Genomic DNA, 10,832 nt, shown 5'->3' with positions numbered 1-10,832 from the left:
CTTTCCAAGTAAACTCCTATATATACTATTTCATGGCCAAGTCCACCTGACCAGCAGCTTTGTCAACAATAAGTTCAGCATACAACTACTGCCTCTGTTCTTACCTCCATCACCTCTACTATAAGCCTCTTTTGCACACTCGCTAAGCCGTGCCAAACACATGAGCAGTGCAGCTAAGGTAGTATGCAAAGCTGGCAGGTGGCAAAAACCATAGCAGTAATTTAAGAGATGTAGCAGTATGGCTAAAGCTATCTCACGCTTACTACTGCTACATTTGGAGCATTGGCTGGAGGGTGGCTCCTGGCGTCATCAAAATGACATGAGCAGCACACCACTAGGCTAACATGAGCACCAAGGTGCTCACAAATTCGGCACTTCTACAGGTCGGCGCATCTCTATTCTACCCAAGCGACTCTTCCACGACGTTGTTAAGCTCATCTTTCAAGGTTTGGGCACCATTGAGTGCAAATTATGGCAGCGTTTGGCCATGAAAACAAGGCGACAGGAGGCTTCCATGGACTGCTGCGAAAGGTCCCACTCCAAGGAGTAGAAAAAGGAAGGCGTGTTGAACAAGCACCAAGCCCACCGCACGCAAGAGGCTGCTGCATAATTACCGACGCCAAGTGTTATGCGTTATGCCAACCCATCAAGCCAGTCAAGAAGTTTTTGGGCATTTTGGGGAAGGGCTTTCCTCCTGGCGAGCTTGTGTTGTTCAACGCTCCCTGTCATTGCTTGGACAATGAGTATGGTGTACTGGCTATGTCATTTGCACGATCATCTTAGGGACAGCGCGTGTGTGCTTTGTGGGGTCTTCTAATTCCCGGAGGCAGCGCTTTGCAACTGCTACGTACCATCGCATTGGCCAATGATGACATGACCTATTTCCACAGCTAGTTATCAGTGAGGACTGGGGGCTGTTTAAGAAAGCACCTTGCATACTAGATGTGTGCTCTGACATTGTGTAGTGTGCTCACAGGAAAACAAATTGTAGCTTTGTACTGTGATTTAACATGTGCTTCTGCCAGTATGAGCATGCCTTAACCTGTAAATACTGTTATGGGGATAAGAGAGATTTAAATATATTTACACGGCATTTACAAAGCATTCACTGGCATACAAGATGGGAGACAGTCCACGCGACATCAGTGAGCATCGTCGCCTTCTGTACTATCCTCAGCTTCATCTCTAGCTGTGCTTGGTAACATGACCTCTAGTAGAGAAGGCGCCATCCCAGTGCTCGCTAGATAGTCCGAGTGGTATCACTTGAGGAAGGTGATGTGGATGACATCGGTGGAAGGTCGAGATATGGCGGAATCAAGAGGCGTGATTTCATATGTGACATCGGTCACTTGGCACAAGACACGGTACAGGCGAGCATAAGGTAAAATCAACTTTTTTGCAAAGGCCGACTCGTAGTGACGGTGACCAAAGAAGAACCATATCACCATGGGTTAGACTGGGCATCGTGGTGGCGGGCAGTAAAGAAGCGTCGTTCCTTTTCCTGTGAAATGGTAAGGCGCAGGCAGGCAATCTGACGTGCCTCTACAGCTCTGAAGATGGCGTCACAGGCATACTCTGACGTGTCGAGAATGGTGGGAAGGAGCGTGTCAAACGGCAGCATGGGGTTTCTTCTGTGCAAGACCTATAACAGAGAAAAGCCTGCAGATTCATGTCGGGAGGAATTACAGGCAAATGGTACAAAGAGCAGAGTGACGTCCCAGTCATGATGGTTGGCAGAAACATACATAGCAAGCCCGCCTTTGACAGTTCTGTTAAGGCTGTCAAAGGCCCAGGTCTGTAAGGAGCTGTCAAGGAGTGCCAGGTCATGTAGTTGGTAGCGACTGCTATAGACTTATTTATACAAGCAGATAGCGGGAAAGGGCCAAGAAGGTCAAGACCAACGCTAAAGAATGGCTCCGATGGTACGTCAAGGGGTTGAAGGCGGCCAGCTAGGAGTACTGGCGGTTTCATGAGGCGGTGGTATTGTTCACAGGAAACAGCATAGCGGCAGATGGAACGGTGAATAGCGGGCCACAAGAAGCAATGCCGAACACAATCACACATCTTAGAGACTCTGAGGTGACATGTGGTAGGAACATTGTGCAGCAGTGCAAAGACAGACGTATATGTGTGGGAATAACCAAGAGCAGTTCAGGACCGTCAGGGTGCATGTTGTAACGTCACAAGATGCCATCCTGCAGCACAAACATGCACAAGGAAGGAGAAAGTGTCTCAGAAGTCAGCCGAAGAATGACGTCTTGCAAGTAGGGGTCATGACATTACTATCTCCGATGTTCTGGAGATCAGTAAGCGACAGCACGCAGGTATACTCACAGTTGTCGGGAAACTCCGGTGGGTCTCCTGGATGACGCGACAAGCAACCAGCGTGTTCATGCAATCAGCCACTCTTGTGCACAACTGTGTATTAATCCTAGAGTCGTGGGGCCCACCAACCGAGACATCCAGCAGGAGGCTGTAGGGATGAAAGCCAGCATAGGGCATGATGGTGAATTGTAAATAATTGTGAATGGGCGGCCTTACAAGTAAGGGCGAAATTTACCCATTGCCCAAATGAAAGCAAGACACTCGCATTCAGTAATGGGAGTAATTGCACTCTTCTTGGGACAGAAGACAGCTAGCATACGCAGTAACATGGTCAGAACCTTGCTGGCGACAATCCAAAACAGCACGGATTCCACGACCGCTGGCATCAGAGCGAACTTCCGTTGGAGTGGTCACGTCAAAATGGACGAGAACTGGTGGCGAAGCGAGCTGCACGGTAAGCTCAGTGAACGCAGCAGCTTGTTCCGGACCTCAGACAAAAGCCATGTCTTTCCTGAGAATTTCTGTGAGAGGATGTGCAATGTTAGCAAAGCTGCATACAAACCGGTGCAAGTATGAGCAGAGACCCACAAAGCTTCAAACAACATTGGCACAGGCCAGCACGGGGAAATTCTTGACAGCGCGAACTTTCTTGGGATCGGGACAGACGCCACAAGAATCAACGAGGTGTCTTAGCACAGTAAGTTGCCGGCAGCCGAAGTGACATTTTGATGAATTCAGCTGAAGCCCAGCCTTGCAGTACACAGGAAGAATTGTTGAAAGGCAGTCGTGGTGTGTGGCAAAAGTTGGTGAAAATACAATAACGTCATCGAGGTAACACAGGCAGATTGACCACTTAAAACTGCGAAGGAGAGCGTTCATCATAGTTGCAAATGTAGCCGGGCCATTGCATAACCTGAACGGCACCACTTTAAACTGATAGAGGCCACCAGGTGTAATAAAAGTGGTCTTCTCACAGTCTATGTCAAATCCAATCTGCTAGTACCGGGAGCGAAGGTCTCTCGAAGAAAAATATTTTGTAACATATAAACAATCAAGGGTGTCATCTTTCCACAGCAACGGATACACATCTGTTTTGGTTACTTTGTTGAGATGGCGATAGTTGACACGGAAGTGCCAGCTATCAACCTTCTAATGAGCACGACTGGGGAAGCTCAAGGGCTACAGGAAGGCTCAATGATATCTCAGGCAAGCATCTTGTCAACTTCCTTCTCTATGACTTGCCGCTCGGTAGGGGAGATGCAGTAGAGCCATCGGTGGAACGGACTGGCGTCGCTGGTGTGTATCCGCTGTTTAGCAACTGACGTTTGACCCAGTGGCCGGTGACAGATCAAAAATGTCCTGGTACGATGCGATAAGACAACGAAGTGCGTCCGTATGGTGGGCCAGGCCAAAAGTGGCCACTGTAGTGAAAAGTTCAAACACTCGGGTTGTAGGGCCCAAACCAACAGAGGTAGGCAACACAGTATCACTAGTTCAGGCAGATATATGGTAGTCGCAAGCCAGGGCCAAGGTTGCAAGAGAGCTGCCCTGAGGTAGCACTTGAGGACAGAGGCCGAAATTCACCACAGGAAGACAGGTGGCATTGCCTTTTATACAGACGAGTGTGTGTAGGAATGCGACATTCTGCAACAGGAGGGCAGTGGCATTGGGCGACACAATGTAACCGCCATCGGCAACAAATGGACCGGGTGAAATGGCAACATAGGTCACGACTCGGTAAAGTTGGCAAACATTATCGGTGGAACATAGTCGACTCGGCCTAGGATGAGGAGGGTCAACAGCATGCGGTAGGGCGAGTTGGTCATCTGCAGAGCAGTCAATAACGGCCGAATGTGCCGAAAGAAAATGAAGGGCTAAGATGATTTCGTGTAGGCACTACTCCAAAGTGTAACACAAAAGAAAGTATGGCATCCAGCTACAGTGACACTGGTGGCACACATCCCAGTGAAACCTGAAGTTCTACCGTTGGCGACCTGGACGACAGCGAGCGGGGCAGAAGTTAGGACTTTCTTTAGGCACATACAGAGGTTAGAGTTCATAACCGATGTGTGGGCTCCTGTGTCAATCAGTGCTATTACAGGTATACTGCCCAAGTCCACGTTGATGAGGTCATGATGGCCAGGCAATGTAAGCTGAGGAAATTCGGGTCAGGTCGTCATGGCAGGTTCATCTCTCTGTGCTGCACCCCTTAGTTTTCCAAAGGAGCAGTGCGAGTAAGGAAGAGACGGAGAGCGACGACACACAGGCAAACGAGAAAGACATGGGCATGGCAAAGGAGAACAGTTTGGTCGTGCGAGCAAAGATGTTGGAACAGCGTCTTCTTCGATGTGTGTTGGCAAGTTGGGACAACAAGGTGGGCACCAGGTATTTCGAAAGCTCAGCCAAGGCTGAGAGTTCCAAGAATTGCAAAAATAGCGGGAAATATGCCCAATGCGTCTACTACAGAAGCACATAGGCTTTTTATCAGAAGTGTGCCATTCTTCCAGGTTTCGATAATGAGGATGAGCGTACGAACTTCGTGGTAGATCGGGTACGCCAGGAGAGCGGTAGTTGGGCCTACTGGAGTTCGACGTTGGCCAATTCTTGCCGTACAACAGTCTGGGTCAGGGATATTGTTGCGTGGGCATTGTCTGGGGCGTCAACCTGGGGAGGAACTGGAGAGGCAGCTTCACTCTCCCGGCAGACCATGCGCACAATACTGTCAGATACAGCTGGCACAGGTGGGAGACAGAGGTCCTCGCAGGTAGATGTTGCAGCCAATTTAGGAAGACGAGAAAAGTGGCGGGCAATGCAACGGCTTTTGGCTTCTTTGAAGCAGCGGCATTCAGCAATGATGTCCTGCACTGTCAAAGTGTTCTCGAAGACAAGGAGAGTAAATGTGTCATCAGTGATTCCTTTGACGATATAAGCGACCTTTCCCGCTTCCGGCACCTTCCTCTCAACCTTGTGACATAGCGCAAGCACGTCCTCAATATAGGTCAATATGACTCAGTGCAAGTCTGAACTGTGCACGCATGGTCTTTCTCTCCAGCACGCCAGCAGCCAACAAGCTTGCCAAACAAATCAGTGAGCTTTTGCTACCCAAAGTCCCAGCTGATGAGTTCCTCTTTGTGGGTCTCAAACCAGACGCAGGCTGTTCCCACAAAGTAAAAGATTAGGTTAACAAGCATCATGGCCTGGCCCAGTGATTGCGCATGCTAACCCGTTCGTACAGTTGAAGTCAATCTTCAACGTTGATATTGTCCGTGCCAGAAAAGATTCCTGGGTCGCGCGATTGTGCCACGATGACAGTGGGTGCATGTGTCGATGTACCCGAAGCATTCTAGCCTTGAGCTGGCATTGCCGATGCAGCCAAGGAGCACACGCAGCATGATTCTGTCATGCGTCTTGGAGAGCCTACGAGCTCCACCAAAACGTTACGGGGAAGAGAGAGGTATAAATATATTTACAGGGTATCTACAAAGCATTCAGTGGCATACAAGATGAAAGACAGTCCACATGACGTCGTCGAGCATCATCATCCTCTCTACTGTCCTCAGCTGGCTGTGCTTCGTAACAACATGTTTAATTTATTCCCTAAAAATGTGTATAAACTCCCTGTTCATTCTGCCAACCGCTTGTCCTCCGACTGTTCACCAAGCAAACAACTGTCTTCATGGAAATACAGATGGTGGCGTGAGTCAGCTTAGCCTCTGTGTGATGCCTCAGTAGCATAACCCAGCTACCCGTTTTCTAGAGGCACCGGCGCCGTAGGCAAGAGCTCGAGCCTCTGTATGACGCCAGACTTCCAGACCACGGCAAAAAACCTCAACAGTTCATGACACTAAAAAAAGTGCTTAGTTTAGCAGTATTCACAAATTACACTTCTCCAATAGCCCACCAGGCACCCTCATAGTGAGAGGGTACTTTCTAAGCCAGAAGATACTGCAGATACAAATAACAAGTGGCAATGCCACCCTTAGGTTTCTACTCAACCTTGCTCCAACCTAACAGAGTCTGACAGCACCTGCTTGGGTGTATAGTCGAACCCACTTTTAACAATATTCAAGTGGCATGAAAATTCCATTGTTATAACCGATAATAGCAATAACCAGGTTGCATGAAAAAAATCGATATAGGGGGATAATAATAATAATATTTGGGGTTTTACGTGCCAAAACCACTTTCTGATTATGAGGCACGCCGTAGTGGAGGACTCCGGAAATTTTGACCACCTGGGGTTCTTTAACGTGCACCTAAATCTAAGCACACGGGTGTTTTCGCATTTCGCCCCCATCGAAATGCGGCCGCCGTGGCCGGGATTCGATCCCGCGACCTCGTGCTCAGCAGCCCAACACCATAGCCACTGAGCAACCACGGCGGGTGATATAGGGGGGGGGGGGGGGGGATGGCAGACCTGATGCGAGAAAACTTTAATGGTGGGGAGGCCAATGCCCCTCCCCACCACCTTCCTCGATCTGGCTGCTGATTGTGTTCACTCTACTTCCTGGGCGCTCCGATCACGTGTAACAAGCCACGGCTATCGGCGTTAAAGAATGGCACTGCTATAACAAGTGCAAAGAGGGGTGACTGGTTGCAAGTGATATGCGAACAGCACAGAGGCATTGCTTTGGTGGCCCCCAAAAGGCGCCTTTTAAAAAATGCAAGATGGTTGTTGCAGCCACCTGTCAGCTTGAGAAATCCAGAAGAAATGCTGAGGCGAGATCGCCACAAGCATCTTGCCATGTGCTTCTCACTGGCTTGCATCGGAAAACCCTTTGTCCGTCAGCCTTGCATGCTGTACGCAAAGCTTGTCAACTTCCGTCTCCAAGGAATCCATGTGCTACACGTAGTGCAGTGGAAGGTTCCTCGTGAAAACAAAGCCCCGGAGAAACTGAATCATCTGCCGGGCCTCCTGTGAGGAGGACATTGAGGCAGCCTGCCCTACCGAGTCATCACTGGCGTTGTCGCTGTCGCTACCTGATGTAAGCATGTTCGCGACGATCACCTCATCGGTTAGAAGCACTTAGATTCCAAATCTATAGCCGTGCACTTTCTTTTCACCGGCAACGTCACGCATTGCAGATAATCAGCGGGTGCATCAGCCATCTTCCATTTCAGCGGCGGATCAAACCAACTGTTGGTCAAAGGAGGCTGTGAAACCAGGTGAGCAGGAACGATTTTGACGCAACCAACAAAGACGAATGTGAGTGATTGAGCTGTTTGCAGAACTGCGCTGGATGAGGAGCAAGCGAGCAACATGCAAGCAATCTGCGAGCAGCACAGTTGGCATGCTCCATTCGTGTTTTGGAGGGTGGGGCGGCTTAGACCTGTGAGCACAGCCCATTCGTGTTCGAAGGGGTGGAAAGGAAAGGGAAGAGAGGCGCGCAGGGATGGCTGGAAAATGAGCGCACAGCGGCTGTTGAAGCAGCGACCCATCATGCAGCAGCTCGAATTTCTCGTTCTTTCTTTTTTCTTTTCAAGGATTTCGCATTGCATTACCTTTCGACTCTGACATCTAGCAGCCAGACTTCGTTATAACCAATAATGCGGCGTTTGGGCATTGTAGTAAGCGGGTTATCTCATCATGGAAAACATACAAAAGTTGACTGTGCAGCAGCTCCTCATTGTTATAACCGATATATTGTTTAGACTGGTATCGTTATAAGTGGGTTCAACTGTATAATCCCTTACTGTGAAGCCTAGATAAACATTTTACAGTGACACGTTTGCACTAAGCAATAGTTTGGTGTTTTTTGTAGCAAATTTATTTCTGAAACTCTTCCTTATAGAAGCTCAGTAGCAAATGAAACTAGGTTTAACTCTTACATATGAATAAACCGTGTTATACGGTTGCTAATAAGTTGTTTAGATGAATTTGCTTTGTGGTGCTTACTTCTGCAGTTTTAATTTGCAGAACTTTGCAGCAGCCCCACGTGCATGCTTGGGCATACAGTGTTGGCGAACGGTGAAGCTGACTGGCCAATAGCTGTATAGGCTTTGCGGTTTTGTATATAATTGCAGAAATCTGGCACGACGGTTGAAAGAGGCCATGGAAAAATTTGAGGAAAATAATCAAATGTCCATTTAAAATAAAACATTATCCATCCAAGGCATCAAATTCATACCCTTCTGACGCAGAGCTAGATTGCTAAAGCACAAGACTACGAAATGTGCAGCGATACTTTTTGATGACCTAACTGCACACACAGCTTTCAGAGTGTTGCATGCTAAGCATGACACGGAACGTAGTTAATCATTTATCGACCAGAAAGGACTATATCACATTGAACACAATGTAATTCACAGCGCCAACCTTAGTGCCAATTCGTGCTGTTGGTGCCTTGGTTTTGGCAGTAAATTCAGAAAAAGGACATTTCAACCTTATCCTTCCTTTTTCTCTCTAGTAATCAGCCCTATTCGGCCAAATGAATAAATATATATCTTTTCTGCAATAATGTTCTAGCTTGAATGGAATTATGTTGCTCTTTAACCCTAAAATGCCAAACGTATCACTTCTGCCACGCTCCCCCCCCCCCCCCCCATAATATGATACCTCAAACTTCTAAGTGCGGAAAAGTTAGCGCATAGCTTACAGTAATGTTTTTGGTATTCTAGAATAAATTTCCAGTGATGAATTGTTTGAGAAAACCAATTACTAATTAATCAAGAACTATCCTTATGAAGCTTTTAGTCAAGAAACATTTCATTCCTTCTTTTTCTACCTATGTACTACCTACATCTAGAGATGAGGATAAACAACCTCTTATAAGCTTCTTTGATGTGGAGCTGCATTTGGGCTTCATGCTGCATGGTGGACAGGGGAACCGGCAAAGAGCCTTTCCCTTGCACCATGGTTCTTGCAGTAGGCATCAGCAATGTCATAGAAGACAGTGATATTTATTGTTTCAGGAAATGCTACCTCAATTTTCTTGTCCTTTTCCTACATTTAAGCTTAGGATGCAGGGATATTTCTGCAGTATTGCTCAGCCTGTTTACGCACCCGCAACACAACCATGGTGTGTTTACGTATGCAATGAAAATGTATTGCCTTTATGATAACATAGAACATCCCTCATATTTAGTTTGTTTCCTGACACATTTACTCCACATGTTGGCAAAAATATGCAAGGAGCAACTAACATACCTTATTTACTTGCATAATGATTGCACTTTTTTGATCAAAAATATTGATGCAAATTTAGAGGTGCGATCATTACACAGGTTAAATTTCCCACAAAAAGAAACATTTTCTTTTTTCATCCCGCATTTGCTGCGAGATGTCAAGCAGGCGGCTGCCGCTTTCAGTGCGGGACACCAAAACAATAATGGCGGCCGGCGGAGCAAGCCGAACGCGCCGAACGCGATTATTGTTCTTCTCGTGAGTACATTACGCACATTGAAATAGTTTCTTCCATATCAGTAATGAATAATATCGTTAATATCGCCAAGTCTGCGACAATAACATAGCCATGTCCACTTTGAGGGGACAGAAACGGAAATGGGCGCGCTTAGCTGCCAGTGACATAGAAACACATGGCAGGCATGCTGCGGAAACTGCGGCATTTGTCTTTACTCTTATCCTAACATGGCACGCTCCGCTAAGGGTGGGCGAATATCTTAGCTGCGTTACAAGCGTCGGCGTATGAATGGGCTACACTTCTAACATATCAGTGTAAACGTGGCCACTATCATTGCTGCTCACGATTTGTTGTGTGCCCACAAGTGCAGACGAGAAGAACCGAAAGGCACCCTTTATGTTGCTGTTGTTGACCAAAACAATTATGAAGCCTACAAATACTAAAACCGAGGCAAGTTTGGTTGTAGCTTTTTTTTTTTTTTTTTCATGGAAGTGTGGAAAGTGATGGAAGGAATGAAATGGGGCATCTGCTTAAGAATGTTGGGTGCGTGCAGACCGCTTGGTATGTCTTCAAAAGTCGTTCGCGTAGCATTCGACAGATGGTAAGCTTGATCATCATTAGCTAGACTTGGCACATGACATATTGCTGCAACAAGTTCAGGTTGCGATCATTACACGGGAAAGAAAAAAAATCGAATTTTGACGACAAAATTCAGGGGTGCGATCATTACGCAAGTGCAATAATTATACGGGTAAATACGGTAGTATCTCCCAAGATCTCGCAGTAGACTTACTAGCAGATGTTAATCCACTGGAATCCATGTGCTAGAAGGATGATCCACCAAACATTTCAAAATGCCAAACTGTGCTAACCACATCAGCTTCCTTGCATGTGGTTGTGGTGGGCAGAACTACATGTTACACCTGTAACCACACAGGTACCTGTGGTTCACTGGAATGGAGATAGATTACGGGGTTTTATGTGTCAAAACCACCGTCTGATTATGAGGCACATTGTAGTGGCGGACTCCTGAATATATGGAACACCTGAGGTTCTTTAACGTGCACCTAAATTTAAGGACACAGGTTTTTTTGCATTTTGCCCCAACAAAATTCGGCCGCCATGGCCAAGGTTCGATCACGCGAC

The sequence above is a fragment of the Dermacentor variabilis genome, chromosome 11 (assembly GCF_050947875.1).
Source record: "Dermacentor variabilis isolate Ectoservices chromosome 11, ASM5094787v1, whole genome shotgun sequence".
Classification (NCBI taxonomy): Eukaryota; Metazoa; Arthropoda; class Arachnida; order Ixodida; family Ixodidae; genus Dermacentor; species Dermacentor variabilis.
This window is presented reverse-complemented; position numbering follows the sequence as displayed.